Source organism: Dermacentor andersoni, unplaced genomic scaffold (genome assembly GCF_023375885.2).
Source record: "Dermacentor andersoni unplaced genomic scaffold, qqDerAnde1_hic_scaffold ctg00000039.1, whole genome shotgun sequence".
NCBI lineage: Eukaryota > Metazoa > Arthropoda > Arachnida > Ixodida > Ixodidae > Dermacentor > Dermacentor andersoni.
Window position 1 is genome coordinate 3,057,763 of NW_027314752.1, and position 16,518 is coordinate 3,074,280.

The following is a 16,518-nucleotide window of genomic DNA, read 5'->3' on the forward strand; positions in this document are numbered from 1 at the left end:
AGGGTCCATTTCAGCCATAAGAATTATAGTGCAGTCCGCTTACAACAGTATCAATAAGATCAATCTTAGAACTGATCAGTACTATATGTGAATGGAGTGCAGTAATAAACGAAGAAATAAAAAAACCCTGCCAAACATACCTTTTTAACTGCGAGCACAAATTTGCGACTCGCACTAATATAATACAGACTGTATAGAGTAGGCTTTGAAAAATAAAATGTTTATTTATAACCTTAAAGAGCATGTCAAGCACTTGGCATGCTGAAATAGTCAGAAATGTGCACTTGCTCTTGAGGTAGCTTAATGTTTATAACTGCAGTATGCATTACATGCAGCTGCTGCGCAAACACTGGCAGCAATCCTTAAGTGTGCACGAAATCAATGCGGGACTTGATTGATGACAGTGCATTTTGCATGAACATCAAGGTCGAGGCGAAAGACACTCCATTGTCTTTCTTGTTGTAACTTCGGCTGCAATCGTAGCACAATGCTGTCATGAGTAATGAGAATGACCACCTCATAGGAGATCTCTTTGCAGGTCAAGGCAGCACCATCTTCACTCAGGAACTCCTCCATTGGGCAACACCTGTTTCACCGTCAGTAGCAGTATGGAGGCTAGAAGCAGCGACGTGCTCCCAGAGCTTGGTCAAGTCAGTGGCATCCACCAAGTTAGTATCACTACCATGGGTGTTTCACTTTGGCACAGAAACTCCGCCTTTGTGAAACAGTAGTTTATGGTGAAAATGGGCCTCTCACCCTTTTTCCATTTATAGGCATGGCCACTGGGTCCATCCTTCACGATCACGGCACTCCCAGTTTTCAGAATTAATATCATCGAATTCATGAGCTCATACTTCTTTGAGTATTACAAAATTCACAGCTTCATCTCAAGCAACACACTTTTGTGCTTTGTTGACACTTTTATTAAAGTTTAACAAATCTTCCACGACGCGACATGAATGGGAGGCAATGACATTGCTCAACCATTATGGAGGTTATGAACAATTGCACACAACAATGCCGCACGAAACATGTCTCCCTGTGTGTTCTGTGTACTACGCAAACAGCAGTGGTTCACGCAAGGTAATGCTTGACATCAACTCACCAGACTCGCATTGAACTAACCGTAGAAGAAATTAAACATTCGCTGGCCACATCACTGCCAATTATTTTTGATCACCAAGGTAGCACACGAGTTGAAACCTTTGCAGTCAGTAAGCAAGAACAATCAGGGGAACCAAGGGACTCAAGTTTTTGTTGGTAATTCCTCTCCATAGCATTTGGCAGAAGTTCAGGGCAACGACTCATAAAGGAGCTTTGCAGTGGCTGCCACTTTGGTTCTTCCCCGATGTCGCAGGAGATGGTGCCTAGTTCGGCAACGCCTGCATTGACTGTCGTGCCCACGCATCCGCGTGACCTAGGAACCTTCCATGGCACTGATGGCGCCAACATCGACGACTGGCTGGAAATGTATAAGCGGGTGAGCAGCCACAACAATGTTTTACTTGGCGGGAACTGGGTGAGTGTGGTTACAAAACCACAAAGAAAAAGTCAGTGACTGGGATACCTGCAAGAAGAAGCTGCGAGGTCTCTTCGGAAAACCACGGGATCGGAAGGTCGTCGCCACAAAAGAGTTGGCATCAAGAGTTCAAACGTCCACTGAGGACTGTGTCACCTATATACAATATGTGCTGGCACTCTACCGCAAGGCCAATGCTGAAATGCCAGAGTCTGAGAAAGACAGGCATGCTTCAAAAGGTATTGCCAATGACACCTTCAATTTACTCCTTTGTAAGCACTGTACTTTCACTAATGACATTATCACGGAGTGCAGCCGTTTTGAGCAGGTGAAAAGTCGTATCAGTCATTTGCGCACCTTCCCAAAACAACTGCAACATCCTCTTGTGAAGACCGACAGGACTTTCCTTTATGGCAGCGGCAGCCTTCAGAACAGCTGACGATGATTGTGTGGCGGAAGCTAGAAGCCATGTGTCCCACGGCTCGGTACCCACCTGTCAACGATGCATGCATTCCTATGGTTCCCACTGTTCAGACTATTATGCGCCAAGAACTCGCCAGTTTTGGCTTGCAGTCAGTTTGTGCAATGGCCAGTTCCAAGCCAACCGCATGTTCTTCAATCATGCATATACAAAATCAATGGATTTCTCAAGGCTCTCGCAAAATAGCAAAGTGGCGAACACCGTTTGACCGACCTACTTGCTTTAGTTGTCGCCGCATTGGGCACGTCACCTGATACTGTCGCAAATGCTGGCCCTTATGCCATTCTCAAACAGGCCTCGTCCAGACAGCAGTTTTTACCATTTCCAGCCACAAGCCAAGACAAAACGGCATGGCACTTGACAGTACAACCACATGGCACTGTCGATCATCATCGCCGAGCAGCCACCAATCGCGTTCGCCACATAGTCATTGCCCGTCGTCCAGGTCACCCCAGTCCCGTCGCCGTCGTTCCGACCTGGACATGTACCTTTGGCAAACTAAATGATGGAGCTCCCGGAGGTGATGCTGCATTGTTTACCTCTCTGCCAAAGCCTCTCACCATGCCGACCAGACGCAATATGGTCGATGCAGAAGTTGACCGTTTATTTGTCCCAGCGCTTGTTGATACTGAAGCCCATATATCGGTGATGAGCAACTGTCTTCATTGCCACCTGAAGGAAGTCCTTACACCTGTCACATCTGATGCTATCTGGGTCACTGACGGAGCAATGCCCATTATCCTTGATATGTCCACTGCCCGAGTAACTGTTGCTGGTTTCAACACTTCCGTTTTATTTGCTATTCTTGAACGGTGTTCCCATGACTTGGACTTTGGGCCTCGATTTTTTATCGGACCATTCAGCACTGACTGACTGCATTGCTGGCCTCCTCCAACTCAACCTGGCTATTCACTACTGTACTCGTAAATTACCCGAGCCTTGTTTATGTTCTGCAGACTTCGTACGATTGTTGCCTCAAGCCGCCATGTAAATGCCTCTGGCGTGCTTCACATCTGTTTCTGACGATGACTTAATGCAGACTCCTAATCTCAATGTTCTCCTGCTAAGCCGAGTTGTCATTCCTCATACCACCGTGACTATCGCCGATAACTGCATATTTCTTCCCATTTTTAATTTTAGTTTAAGTACACAAGTTGTTCCGAAAGGCACGTCACTCGGCAACGCTTCTCCCATCGACGATACTGCCTTTTCAGTATTAGATGGTCCGTGCTTGTCTTCATTCACCGGCTGTCTGGTAAGTTTCGCAACGTCCGATACTGGCATATCTTCAATGATTGCTCAAGATCTGCTTACCAAACAGGCTATGGATTTTTGTCGCGTCCTGATGCCTTATTAATTCCACACCTATGAAGATGTGGGATCCGCAACGGGTAAAGTCAAAACAAAATACACTATACTGATGGGCGACTTCAATGCCAAGGTAGGCAAGAAGCAGGCTGGAGACAAGTCAGTGGGGGAATATGGCGTAGGCACTAGGAATAGCAGGGGAGAGTTATTAGTAGACTTTGCAGAACAGAATAATATGCGGATAATGAATACCTTCTTACACAAGCGGGATAGCCGAAAGTGGACATGGAGGAGCCCGAATGGCGAGACTAGAAACGAAATAGACCTTATACTCTGCACTAACCCTGGCATCATACAAGATGTGGACGTGCTTGGCAAGGTGCGCTGCAGTGACCATAGGATGGTAAGAACTCTAATTAGCCTAGACTTGAGGAGGGAACGGAAGAAACATAAGAAGCCGATCAAAGAGTTAGCGCTAACAGGAAAAATAGAGGAATTCCGGATAAAGCTACAGAACAGGTATTCGGATTTAACTCAGGAAGAGGACCTTAGTGTTGAAACAATGAACGACAATCTTACGGGCGTCATTAAGGAGTGTGCAATAGAAGTGGGTGGTAACTCCGTTAGACAGGATACCAGTAAGCTATCGCAGGAGATGAAAGATCTCATCAAGAAATGCCAATGTATGAAAGCTTCTAACCCTACAGCTAGAATAGAAATGGCAGAACTTTCGAAGTTAATCAACAATCGTAAGACAGCTGACATAAGGAAGTATAATATGGATAGAACTGAACATGCTCTCAGGAACCGAGGAAGCCTAAAAGCAGTGAGGAAGAAACCAGGAATTTGCAAGAATCAGATGTATGCGTTAAGAGACAAAGCCGGCAATATAATTACTAATATGGATGAGATAGTTCATGTGGGTGAGGAGTTCTATAGAGATTTATACAGTACCAGTGGCACCCACGACTATTATGGAAGAGAGAATGGTCTAGAGGAATTTGAAATCCAACAAGTAATGCCGGAAGAAGTAAAGAACGCCTTGGGAGCTATGCAAAGGGGAAAGGCAGCTGGGGAGGATCAGGTAACAGCAGATTTGTTGAAGGATGGTGGGCAGATTGTTCTAGAAAAACTGGCCACCCTGTATACGCAATGCCTCATGACCTCGAGCGTACCAGAATCTTGGAAGAATGTTAACATAATCCTAATCCATAAGGAAGGGGACGCCAAAGACTTGAAAAGTTATAGACCGATCAGCTTACTGTCCGTTGCCTACAAACTATTTACTAAGGTCATCGCAAATAGAATCAGGAACACCTTAGACTTCTGCCAACCAAAGGACCAGGCAGGATTCCGTAAGGGCTACTCAACAATAGACCATATTCACACTATCAATCAGGTGATAGAGAAATGTGCGCAATATAACCAACCGTTATGTATAGCTTTCATTGATTACGAGAAAGCATTTGATTCAGTCGAAACCTCAGCAGTCATGGAGGCATTACGGAATTAGGGTGTAGATGAGCCGTATGTAAAAATACTGAAAGATATATATAGCGGCTCCACAGCCGCAGTAGTCCTCCATAATGAAAGCAACAAAATCCCAATAAAGAAAGGAGTCAGGCAGGGAGTTACCATCTCTCCAATGCTATTCACAGCATGTTTACAGGAGGTATTCAGAGATCTGGATTGGGAAGAATTGGGGATAAGAGTTAATGGAGAATACCTTAGTAACTTTGCGATTCGCTGATGATATTGCCTGGCTTAGTAACTCAGAGGACCAATTGCAATGCATGCTCACTGATCTGGAGAGGCAAAGCAGAAGAGTGGGTCTAAAAATGAATCTGCAGAAAACTAAAGTAATGTTTAACAGTCTCGGTAGAGAACAGCAGCTTACGATAGGTAGCGAGGCACTGGAAGTGATAAGGGAATACATCTACTCAGGGCAGGTAGTTAGCACGGATCCGGATCATGAGCCTGAAATAATCAGAAGAATGGGCTGGGGTGTGTTTGGCAGGCATTCTCAAATCATGAACAGCAGGTTGCCACTATCCCTCAAGAGAAAAGTGTATAACAGCTGTGTCTTACCAGTACTCACGTATGGGACAGAAACCTGGAGGCTTACGAAAAGGGTTCTGCTTAAATTGAGGGCGACGCAACAAGCTATGGGAAGAAGAATGATGGTTGTAACGTTAAGGGATAAGAAAAGAGCAGATTGGGTGAGGGAACAAACGCGAGTTAATGACATCTTAGTTGAAATCAAGAAAAAGAAATGGGCATGGGCAGGACATGTAATGAGGAGATAAGATAACCGATGGTCATTAAGGGTTACAGACTGGATTCCAAGGGAGGGGAAGCGTAGCAGGGGGCGACATAAAGTTAGGTGGGCGGATGACATTAAGAAGTTTGCAAGGACAACATGGCCACAATTAGTACATGACCGGGTAGTTGGAGAAGTATGGGAGAGGCCTTTGCCCTGCAGTGGGCGTAACCAGGCTGATGATGATGATGATGACAACAATATTCAAAGCACAATTGGTTTCAAATCTGCATGAAGCGCATCCCTACAAGCGTCTGCCGAAGTGCCTGCCTACACTTGACCTCCTTCTCTTGGTCAACTTCGCTTTGGCATCACATTTCTTGGCTTTAAGTCGTGTACGTGAAGACCAGGAATAATTAAGTTGTGGAATTGCATAGGGAACCAGCGTCCATTTATCTCACGAGGAATCAATATATATTTGTTCTCAAGAATAAAAATATAGATTGTCGTACTTAACATGACGTGCACACATGTTTTACTTGACTGCGAGGCATTCTTTTTTTGGTGCAGCATGTGTTTCCATACATTGACCCTTTTTGGAGAGCAGTTTGTTCTAGACAAATGAGATTGCACTTTTGGCATCACGCCATGCGTGGCCTCAGCGACAGTGCACAAATACAAAACCATTACCGCTTCTACCTTGCTTCTGCTCTATTAGCTGTGGGAAATGCAACCGAGTTTTTGCTAACGCAGTCTGCTCCAATCACGTCGGAATGATTTACATGGGTTGAAGACGTGTGCAGTCATCATCATCAGCCTGGTTATGCCCACTGCAGGGCAAAGGCCTCTCCCATACTTCTCCAACTATTCCGGTCATGTACTAATTGTGGCCATGTTGTCCCTGCAAACTTCTTAATCTCATCCGCCCACCTAACTTTCTGCCGTCCCCTGCTACGCTTCCCTTCCCTTGGAATCCAGTTGATAACCCTTAATGACCATGGGTTATCTTCCCTCCTCATTACATGTCCTGCCCATGCCCATTTCTTTTCGTTGATTTCAACTAAGATGTCATTAACTCGCGCTTGCCCCTCACTCAATCTGCTCTTTTCTAATTCCTTAATGTTACACCTATCATTCTTTCCACAGCTCGTTGAGTCGCCCTCAATTTAAGTAGAACCCTTTTCGTAAGCCTCCAGGTTTCTGCCCCGTACGTGAGTACTGGTACGACACAGCTGTTATACACTTTTCTCTTGAGGTATAATGGCAACCTGCTGTTCATGATCTGAGAATGCCTGCCAAACGCACCCCAGCCCATTCTTATTCTTCTGATTATTTCAATCTCATGATCTGGATCTGCGGTCACTACTTGTCCTAAGTAGATGTATTCCCTTACCACTTCCAGTGTGCAGTAGTTGGCTGCAAAAATAGTGACTGGCATATCAAGGAATGGAGTGAATCTGTGGTCAAGTTCGTGTACTGCTGCTGCAACTATTTGTACGTCTTACCAGCACTTTGATATGTACAGCTTTCCTCAAGGATACAGAAATTTGCTCATCCACCAGTGTTGTACCTCTAACCAGAAAAGAAAGGGCTTCAGCCCTGGAACAGTGGCTAGAGTGGGTACCACTCGTTAAACAATCGCAAAGGGAGTAGCACCGCTTCCTGTTACAGTATGTTTTGCGCAGAGTATCTACACACATTTACTGCAAATGACATGGAATCTCATGCCCACTCTATCGTCAACATATCATTAAGTGAAAGGGTGTGCACTTGAATATATATACGACATATACATACAATATATGACGGACTACACCGATAGCACATGAATGGTCGAAGCTGAATGTTTTGTCACTGTTCACAAGAGAAAGAGAGTTAGTAGCGGTATCCTTGCTACAAGGTATTACAATGTACAAAACGGCTACGTTTCAAACCGTGTGCGCAAGTATAACAAAGCTATTGCAACTGAGCACACCCACAAGCGATTAGGCAGAAAATGTACAGATAGTGACCGCATCGATTGACTTTAAAGAGTCAGAAATATGACAAGCTGCTGCTTCAAAATATTTTCCAAAGTGCGATAAGCAAAACACACTAATCCTGATTCAATTCATGAGCGGGAAATTTGGATAGCTTGGAATACGTATTTAGCCCCACTTTCAGAACAAGCACCATATACGCTGCTCGCGCAGTTTGGACAGCTTCATCAGCTCCGAAAGCTCTTTTTCACGTTCTGTGAAGCTGCGGCCAAAGCTTCGTGTCGTTCACCCAGTCGCCGCCTATGCAGTCTCTCAAAACAGTGGTTTATCTATTGTCAACACGGAGGCAACGGCGACAGTTGAGGCAAGCAATGGACGCGTCACCACGTGATCAAACATGGCAGCGCCCACGGGATCACCGTGGAAAGGGTGAATATAACTCTCTGCTGTCGTCACGGTGCGAAAAAGACATATCGAGCACCAGCATCACGTTGCATCTGGCCGCTCGAACAGCCGTGGAAACCTCTTCCTATTGTGAGACGCCGAAGCACTTCTGTGCGAAACATTTCACCGGAAAAGAACCACCGCACGCCACACGGCACCAACATGACCACAGTAGCGACAGACAAAGCAGCAGCACCGAAGAGGCGAAAAATGGTAATGCAGCACTAGTAGTTCGCGTGACCACCACAAAAAAAAGAAGAAAAAGAAACCGTCGCACATCACACGACACCAACATGACCACAGTAGCGACAAAGCAGCAGCACCGAAGAAGCGAAACCAGAAGCGGCAAAGTGACGAAAAACGGTATTGCGGCACTAGTAGTTCGCGTGACCGCCACTTCGGGAGTTCCGTCTTTTGCGAGTGTCGTTTAGATTTGGCAAAGTGCACATACCGAGTGACGTCGCCGTAGCACTGGCAGTTGGGCAAGCCGCCGTCTACCTCGGCACCTGAACGTCGCCTCCGAGGGCTCCGTGGTCGCTGCGCATGCATCTGCGCACGCGTTAGCAGCCTCCTATATGATCTATGCCTGCCGGATGAGCGCGAAAAGGCCGCCGTCTATGGCGGCGCCACCTACGTAGGGTAAGAATAAGCATATTGAAAGTGTGGCGCGTAGATGCGGGGGTTTTAATTGAAAGGGGCGGCAAACTCGTCACGGAGATGTCGCAAATGCTATAATAGGAGTAGCAGACGACGAAAGCTGTTCGCACTCTTGTCATAATAAAGGTTTGAATCGGCGGTTGCGTTGATAGCAGATTATTTCCGCAGAATTGGAAACGTCGCTGTGAATGTTTCGCTGCTTTCCCTAAGGATTTCCTTGCAGCTATATCGCCGAAAATGCAGTTTACTTTCACGACGGCAGGATTTCATGCTTGAGCGCTAAAACTAAGTAAGTATGCACGATTTGCAGCGTATTAAATAGGATGGAATAGCACAGTGAAGTTCGCTGAAGCTGTATCACCGTTAGATTTAATTGTTTGTCCAAGTGAAAGTTAAACTTGTGTGCTGAGGTAGTACTTCTCGCACGCAGCTCATTAAATTATGGTGCGGTCAAAGTTTACAATTGTATATGCTGTTTAAGCATGCATTATGTGCGTCGACGAAGTAATCTTTCTGTAAGCGTAATATGGCTGCTGTGGGGTGCAAAATGCATCGATCCGTTAGCATTAAGCTAATTGTAACTGTAAAAAAAAATGTCCTGGTATATGATTTTAGGAAACGGGAAGGGCAAAACGATATATATATTTTTTTCTTACAGACCAAGATGGCATACTGCTGCGTGCCCAACTGCAAGTCGGATGTGAAAAAAAGGTACCAGGTGTATTTTTTCATGAGATCCCTGCCGAGTCCACACTGTTAGAAGCATGAATCAGGGCAATTTATAGACGTGACTGGACCCCAAATGTATCTTCTAACTATTCAAGGGTCTGCAGCAAACACTTTAAGGACGAAGATTTACGAATAATGCGTCGTCTAAAGAAGGGCATAGTGCCTGCACTCTTTCCGGAGAGATCGTCAGAAGTTCTGCGTGCGCCTGCAGCAGAATGCACGATTGAACACATTGGTCTTTCAAAAAACAAAGCTACACAGAACAAAGAAATGAATAATTCAGCCAGTGTGACAGAGACGCCTATGGAGGTTGAAAGATCCACCGAGAAAGAACAACGCGCACCGTCTTCTTCAATTGCGGTGCAGGAGCAGCTATGTGCGCCACAGGACTTTTGATGAGAAATCAGACAATAACTTAGAGTTCGGAACACCTGGTTCAAAACACGCGAGAACGCTTGGTCAGGTACAATGACATCACCAAGCACTACCAGCTAGGCAGGCGGTTACTGCCCCCCCCTCACCCCAAACTGAAACGCCGCCAGGCAGTCGTCTAGCTGGCGACAACTGCAGACACAAACCTTCCCTAGTCCGGTGCGATTGCTGCACATTTTCCCCGCGCAATACCCGAGTGCTCTTTGCAAACTATGTCAGAAAACTAGAGCAACGCTCTCATACATGTTGTGGGAGTGTCGTGTTACATCAGCTACAATGACAGTAGCTCCGGAGGCTCTTGCGTCGAAGTGGGCCTGCGCAGCTCCTACATCAAGACACAAGAGTGGGCTGTCCAGCAGGCTCGAGAGGCGGCGACGAGGCAAGGCCTCGAAGTCCCTTCATGGGAGACCTGAGCCTGGGTCGTCAAACTTTGCCGGATTTTAAATAAAGTTGTTTCCATCCATTGTCCAAGATGAGCAGATGGACGAAGAAGAAGAAGCTTCCAGTCTTTACGCGAACGAGAGAACAGACTTTTTGAGAAAAGAAAGAGAAATGAAAAGAAAAATTGATAGACTCCAGAAAACAATTGACACTGCAGATATAAATCAGAATTAGAAAAGGTCAAGGAAGACTGCAACTTTGCGAATATGTCATACATAAGGCAGCAAGCCAAGCAAAAAGACACATCGGCTGTCTTCCTTTGGAATCAAATAATTAATTTCAGACGAAAAAAACAAACGGGGTCGGAAGATGTTGTGCGTCACTGCATTATATTAAGGCACCTGTCCACCAAGGCCTATGAGCATGCCAGGAAAGAAGGACTGCTCAAGCTGCCCGGCAGGACCACCCTTCAAGAATTCCTCGGGGGAACGAGTGGTGAAGCAGGCTTTAATTCATTGATAAAGCTACGCTTAAAAGCAGAGAGTGAGAAACTGACTTCGCCTGCTTCGAGGTATTTGCTCCCTCATCATGGATCAAATGCGCACAAAGCCAAAGCTGCAGTACAACAAACAGCAAGATTGTTTTGTTGGCCATGCTGACGTAGGTGAAGTGGACGACCCAGCGAATGAGCCCTTGCTGGCAAATTCGTTGTTGTGTTGTGTTGACAGGCCTCATAAATGGCCTGTCAACATCTTACAGGATTACAGTGTCCTATTTCTTTACGAAGAGCCTCTCTGGTCTATAGCTGGTGCGATCAGTTATCAAAAACGTTGAAGAGTCTGGCTTCAAAGTAGACAGACTCGTGGCTTACAACCACAAAATAAACGTGAGTGCCATGAGAAGCCTCTGCGGTGGATTTCTGACTCACAGAATTGAACACCCGGTTGATTCCGACAGAGTTTTATTTCTCAGCTTCAACTGCTGCCACGTCCTGAAAAATGTAAGATCTCAATTTTTGGAAAGAGAAATTGGCCCGGACGGAGAAATATCTTCTATAGTTACTTGAAGAAAATATACGACTTGCAGAAATAACTGATCGTTAAACCCGTGAGAAAACTTCCTAGAAAACATGTCTTCCCGAACAATACATCGAAAAAAAGAATGTCAAGCGTGCGCTGGAAATTGTTTCTGCACACGTAACGGCGGCCTTGGAATTTTTAAGAGGACAATCAGGGCACAGCTGTGACTACTCCTTCGCTGCAGCATGTCATTAGTATAACTTTCATGAAGGACACCTACCGTTCGTTCATACTTCACGACACCAGCAACACGGCACAATACATCCCCCAAAAACAATCCCGATTTCAGACACTATGATGACCCCGACGATAGCCGCCTCGAATGGCTTGAACTAACTTTTCCCATGTATGTGGAAGAATTGAAAAAACAGATCGCCTTCCGCGCACAACTTTCTCACGGCAGAAACATACGAGGCGCTTCTCCTGACGACCTACTCCACGGTCGCTTGCGTTCGGCACTTGCTTGCAAAAGAAACATTTTGCTTAGTGCTGACAAGGAAATTTAATAGCGACCCCATCGAATCCCTTTTTGGTACGTTGATGCGATCCTTGGGCTATAATGACCAATTGGACATGCGCTCCGCGATGAGTGGCCTTGAGAAAGTGCTCAAAACAGGCATCGTAGCCGTGCCTGAATGTAGCAACATCCTACACGAGCAAGAGCTCCTACAAAGCAAGGCGCTCCCCACTGCAGTTCGCACACACAAGGAACCGTCCATTCTGCTTTCAGCTGCCGTTCACATCCTGGATCGCTTCAAAGTGCAAACCGTGCAAGCCAGCTTGCCGACCCTGCAAGTAACAGCAACAGTCTACATGGGCGGATACATAGCACGATCGTGGTAAGAGAGCACATGGAATGCGATAATTGCGGTGAACTAACAAGCAAAGTTCCCAGCAGCCAGCCACTTCAACAGCTCACCAAGAATGAGGACAGAGGCGGACTGCTACACCCCTCAGACGAACTTCTTTACGTCCTAGAGACGCTAAGAATGGCCACTAACATTGCACTGACGGAGACACCAAATCTCCGAAGGCCCCTGGCATCGCTATTCAATGTAGCTGTACCAGCGCTGATATATCCAGCCCTCCTGCGATGCACGATGGGTGACGACCAGCACCGTCAAAAATTTGTTGAACTTGTGTGCTCCCGATTCATGAAGCCCCTGCTCAGCAACTACGCCTCCGCTTGACCGACAAAAGCGATGTATGCAAACACTTCGCTCGGAAACGGCTGTCGAGGAAGTACCTGAAGTAAATCGAGCGGACACAGTGAACACGGGTGTCCGTGGTGCGGAGTGAGCAACTTCGACGATCGACCTTGTAATAAAGCATACTTTGTACAAATGGTTCAGTCACAATTTAGTTCTTGGTTACTATGACGAGCGGCGAGTTTTTAATTAGTATATAACAGTGAATAAATATGTTTCAAAGCTTCAGAAGTAGACGACGCACTCGCGTGGCACATCTGTGCGAGATCACAATACTAAGGAGGACATATGGGAGCTCTCGTGCAAAATCCACGACATGATCAAAAGGGATGCAGTACGGTGGGGCTCCGGATTACATTTGACCGCCTGGTGCTCTACACCATATGCACCTAAATTTAAGTTCACGTATACTTTCTACCTTTTCTCCCCAGTTGAAATGCACCCGCCGCTGCCGAGAACCGGATTGCTTGCGGCGCCGTTTTTAGAAACACGCAGGCTTTCTTTGCTGATGACATTCTGACCGGCGAAAAAAAAAGAAAAGATTTCATCTTCATGCCAAGCACCACAATCACTCATACTTTGTTTTAATAGAGAAGCGCGACGAGTGCGTAGTTCGCAAACTTTCAAAAAGCGCGCCTTAGACCCGTACGTAAGTGGCGCCCCCATCACAAGTTTTGACGACGACTGCTTTATATTGCTATATTATTACAACACTAACATATATGTGTATTCACATAATTTTATTCACCTTTAGGTTTTTTTGTCACCTATGAGCACCAAAACGGTAAAAAGATGCATGCCTGTAATATGAATAAATATATAGCCTCGGGCGTCGCACCGAAGGGTCTTCAGGTAAAACAGAAGCTGGCAATGGATACATTTGACGAAAAAGAAAGCAGTGGAATGCTATACTGCGGGAGGCCTCGCTTGGGCTCACTCGGCTTGTGGCACAACATAGCGTGCGTAGAGCATCGCAGCTTAAAAATGAGGAGCAGCTGTTATTGTGTCAGTCAAAGCTCACAGAATTGGAAGCGCTGGAACTGGTAAAACACCAGGGAAAGAAAAATGTCAACATCCAAGAACAACAAAGAAATAAACGGCAGCGTGACAATATCCCAACGGCCAAAAGAGGTGATTCTCAAAGCCGTAATCTTGAACCCGAAGCGACCGGTTGTTCTGAAGTAATCAGCGAAAGAAAGCACGAGACAGTGGGCAATGCCTCAAATGTCATAAACTTGTCGGGTAGCCCATCGTCGAGTGCACAACTAAATCTCCTTTCGAAAGGTTTAACTTTTTGTCAGGCGTCCGGAAGGATGAACGAGCTTGAATTGTTTCAAGATTTGGACGATTTTGCGAAAAACTTCCGACTAAGGGAGTACTTTTATGATTGAAAAACTACAGAGGGGTGTCGTGATCAGCTACCTGCACTCTCCGAAAAATCATGGACACCCGGCGAGGCACGCAACAAATACTTGGACATGTATATTTGTGCGGTTCAAAAAGACATTATAAAAGAGTACGAGAGGCATCATCCCGTCCGCAGTAACCTCTCAAAAGAGGAAGAGGAGGCGCTACGAGCCCTACGTGATGATCAAACAATTGTCATTAAGCTAGCGGACAAGGGTGGTGCAGTGGCGGTACTTGACCGGAGTGTTTACATAGCCGAAGGTTTCCGTCAACTGGGCAACTCTAACTTTTACACAGAACTCTCAAGCAATCCTACCGAGAAATTTGAAAGCGAAATAAAGGATGCCCTAACCACTCTGCGCAAGGCAGAACAGATAACCGATAAGACATTCAAAGCATTGATACCAACAAACTCTGGCCCCGGCCTTTTCTACCTACTACCCAAAATTCACAAAAGAAGCAATCCCGGTCGGCCTATCGTTTCCAGCAACGGAACATGTGACTGAGAAAATATCCAGCTTTATTGACAGTCTCATTGGGGACATCCCATCTTCATTCCCCTCGTACATTAAAGACACAAATCACTTCCTTCGGGAGGTATCAAACCTGACGGTACCGGCGGGGGGTCACTTGGTCACTATGGATGTCGCATCTTTTTACACCAACATATTTTACGCCGAGGGCATAGCCTCCGCAGTTTCAGATTACGCTGGCTCCAGCCAACCTAGGCAATTAGAGAAAGATACAGTTGAGACTCTTCTAAATTTAGTACTGAAATATAATCACTTTGAGTTCGAGGACAAGCATTATTTGCAAATCAGCGGAACCGCCATGGGAACGAAGATGGCGCCAAATTATGCAAATATCTTTATGGCATCGTTAGAAATACCTTTCCTCGCAAAACCGACCATAAAACCAATATTTTATAAACGATTCCTGGATGACATTTTCTTTGTGTGGGCCGACAGTGGACAAAGTCTGTAGGACTTCGTTTCCAATTTCAATTCTCTGCACCCGTCAATCTGCTTTACGCACAACTTCTCCCAAGATAGTATTTCACTTCCTCGACGTCACTCTGTCACTGAGTGGCGGTTGAATTTCCACGTCCCTATACAAAAAGCCGACAGATCATCAGCGATATCTGCATTTCTATAGTAGCCACCCCCATCGCTGTAAAACAAGCATCCCCTACTCCCAGTCCCACATATACAGAAGAGTCTGTTTCGAATCTGCAAAATTTGAGCGACACGCGGAGGAACGAAAATCTGCTCTTATACGCCAAAAATATCCTCCAAAATAGTAGACGATGCCATTGAACGCGCCCGCAGCTTAGATCGAGCACATATAATGGGAGAAAGGGAAAGCAATACCAATACACAATCAGATCCGAACTTGGTCCTCACGTACACTACCGGTGCTCCGCGGGTTAATGCAATTCTCAACCGCCATTTCAACATCATCCTACTCGCTACTATCTTCAAGCGGCCGCCTCGGGTTGTGTATAAGGAACAGAAATTTAAGGGATTTGTTAGTCAGCGTGAGGACACAGAAGTCAAACACGCCCAAGGGATGTCGATCGTGTGGGAAACCTCGTTGAAAGGTATGCCGTCACATGACAACAACAGACACGGCTGAGGCATCGAACTCGTCCTTCGCAAGCACGTACCCAGGGGGGGGGGGGGCCCTGGGGGGCCCGGGCCCCCCCCAAAATCAAGTGGCGTACCCCCCCCCCCCCCCCCCTCCCCACCAACGCCACCACTCCTCACACATTCCTAAAGCGCCGCCAGATCAATGTTGAGACTTGGCAGCTGTTCATCGGTCAGCATTATGCTGCCTTTTTCACTCCTTTTAGGTGGCGGTAGTTATAGGCATCTCTTGTAATGTGAAGGAGAGTTTTCTCATAGATTCCGCACCCGTGCGATTAACTCGAGATGCGTTCAGTTGTCACCATCTATTCAACCGTCACGCGCATAGCTGTTGCTTTTGTTAGTTCAACCTTCTTTGTTTAGGCTGATCCTGGGACCAGGAGAGGGATGCAGCTGTTACTCAGCTGGTCTGTACTCTCATGGAACGAGTTGCGGCCGGAGAAAACGCCAATTGCGTTTAACTTTTCCCTTTGCTTCATTATTTCCTTGAGTTACGGCTCGCCGCGACGCTGGCAGATGCCCGGAACCATATACACGTGGTATGGGTTAGATAAGGTGGGGAATAAAATAATGTGAAAGAGCGTCCATCATGAAACCCTGCAATAACCCTTAAACCCATAAGCAAGATGACTGTCGCCTGTTACCTCGTCTGTTTTTCCCTAATTGTGTAGCACTTTTCGTGCAAAATTGGCGACGGGCAACAAAAATCGCAAAGAGTTGAGAAATTAAGCGATCTACTGAGGGAGAGAGCCAAGGCAACAGCCAAACTGCAAGCAAAAGCGAATGATAAACAAGTTAACCGTTGTTTATGAGAATATTTATGGATCAACATGCTTTTATTTAAAAAGGAAGTAGAGAAAACGCCGCCGGAAGTGGAGAACAATTACTTGTTTTGAATGACGCTTCTACAGTTATCGGTCGAACCGCCTCACGTAGCCACTTCTCTGCTGTGCTTATGTGAGTGTTTTTCTAACCTTTCGCGGTGAGC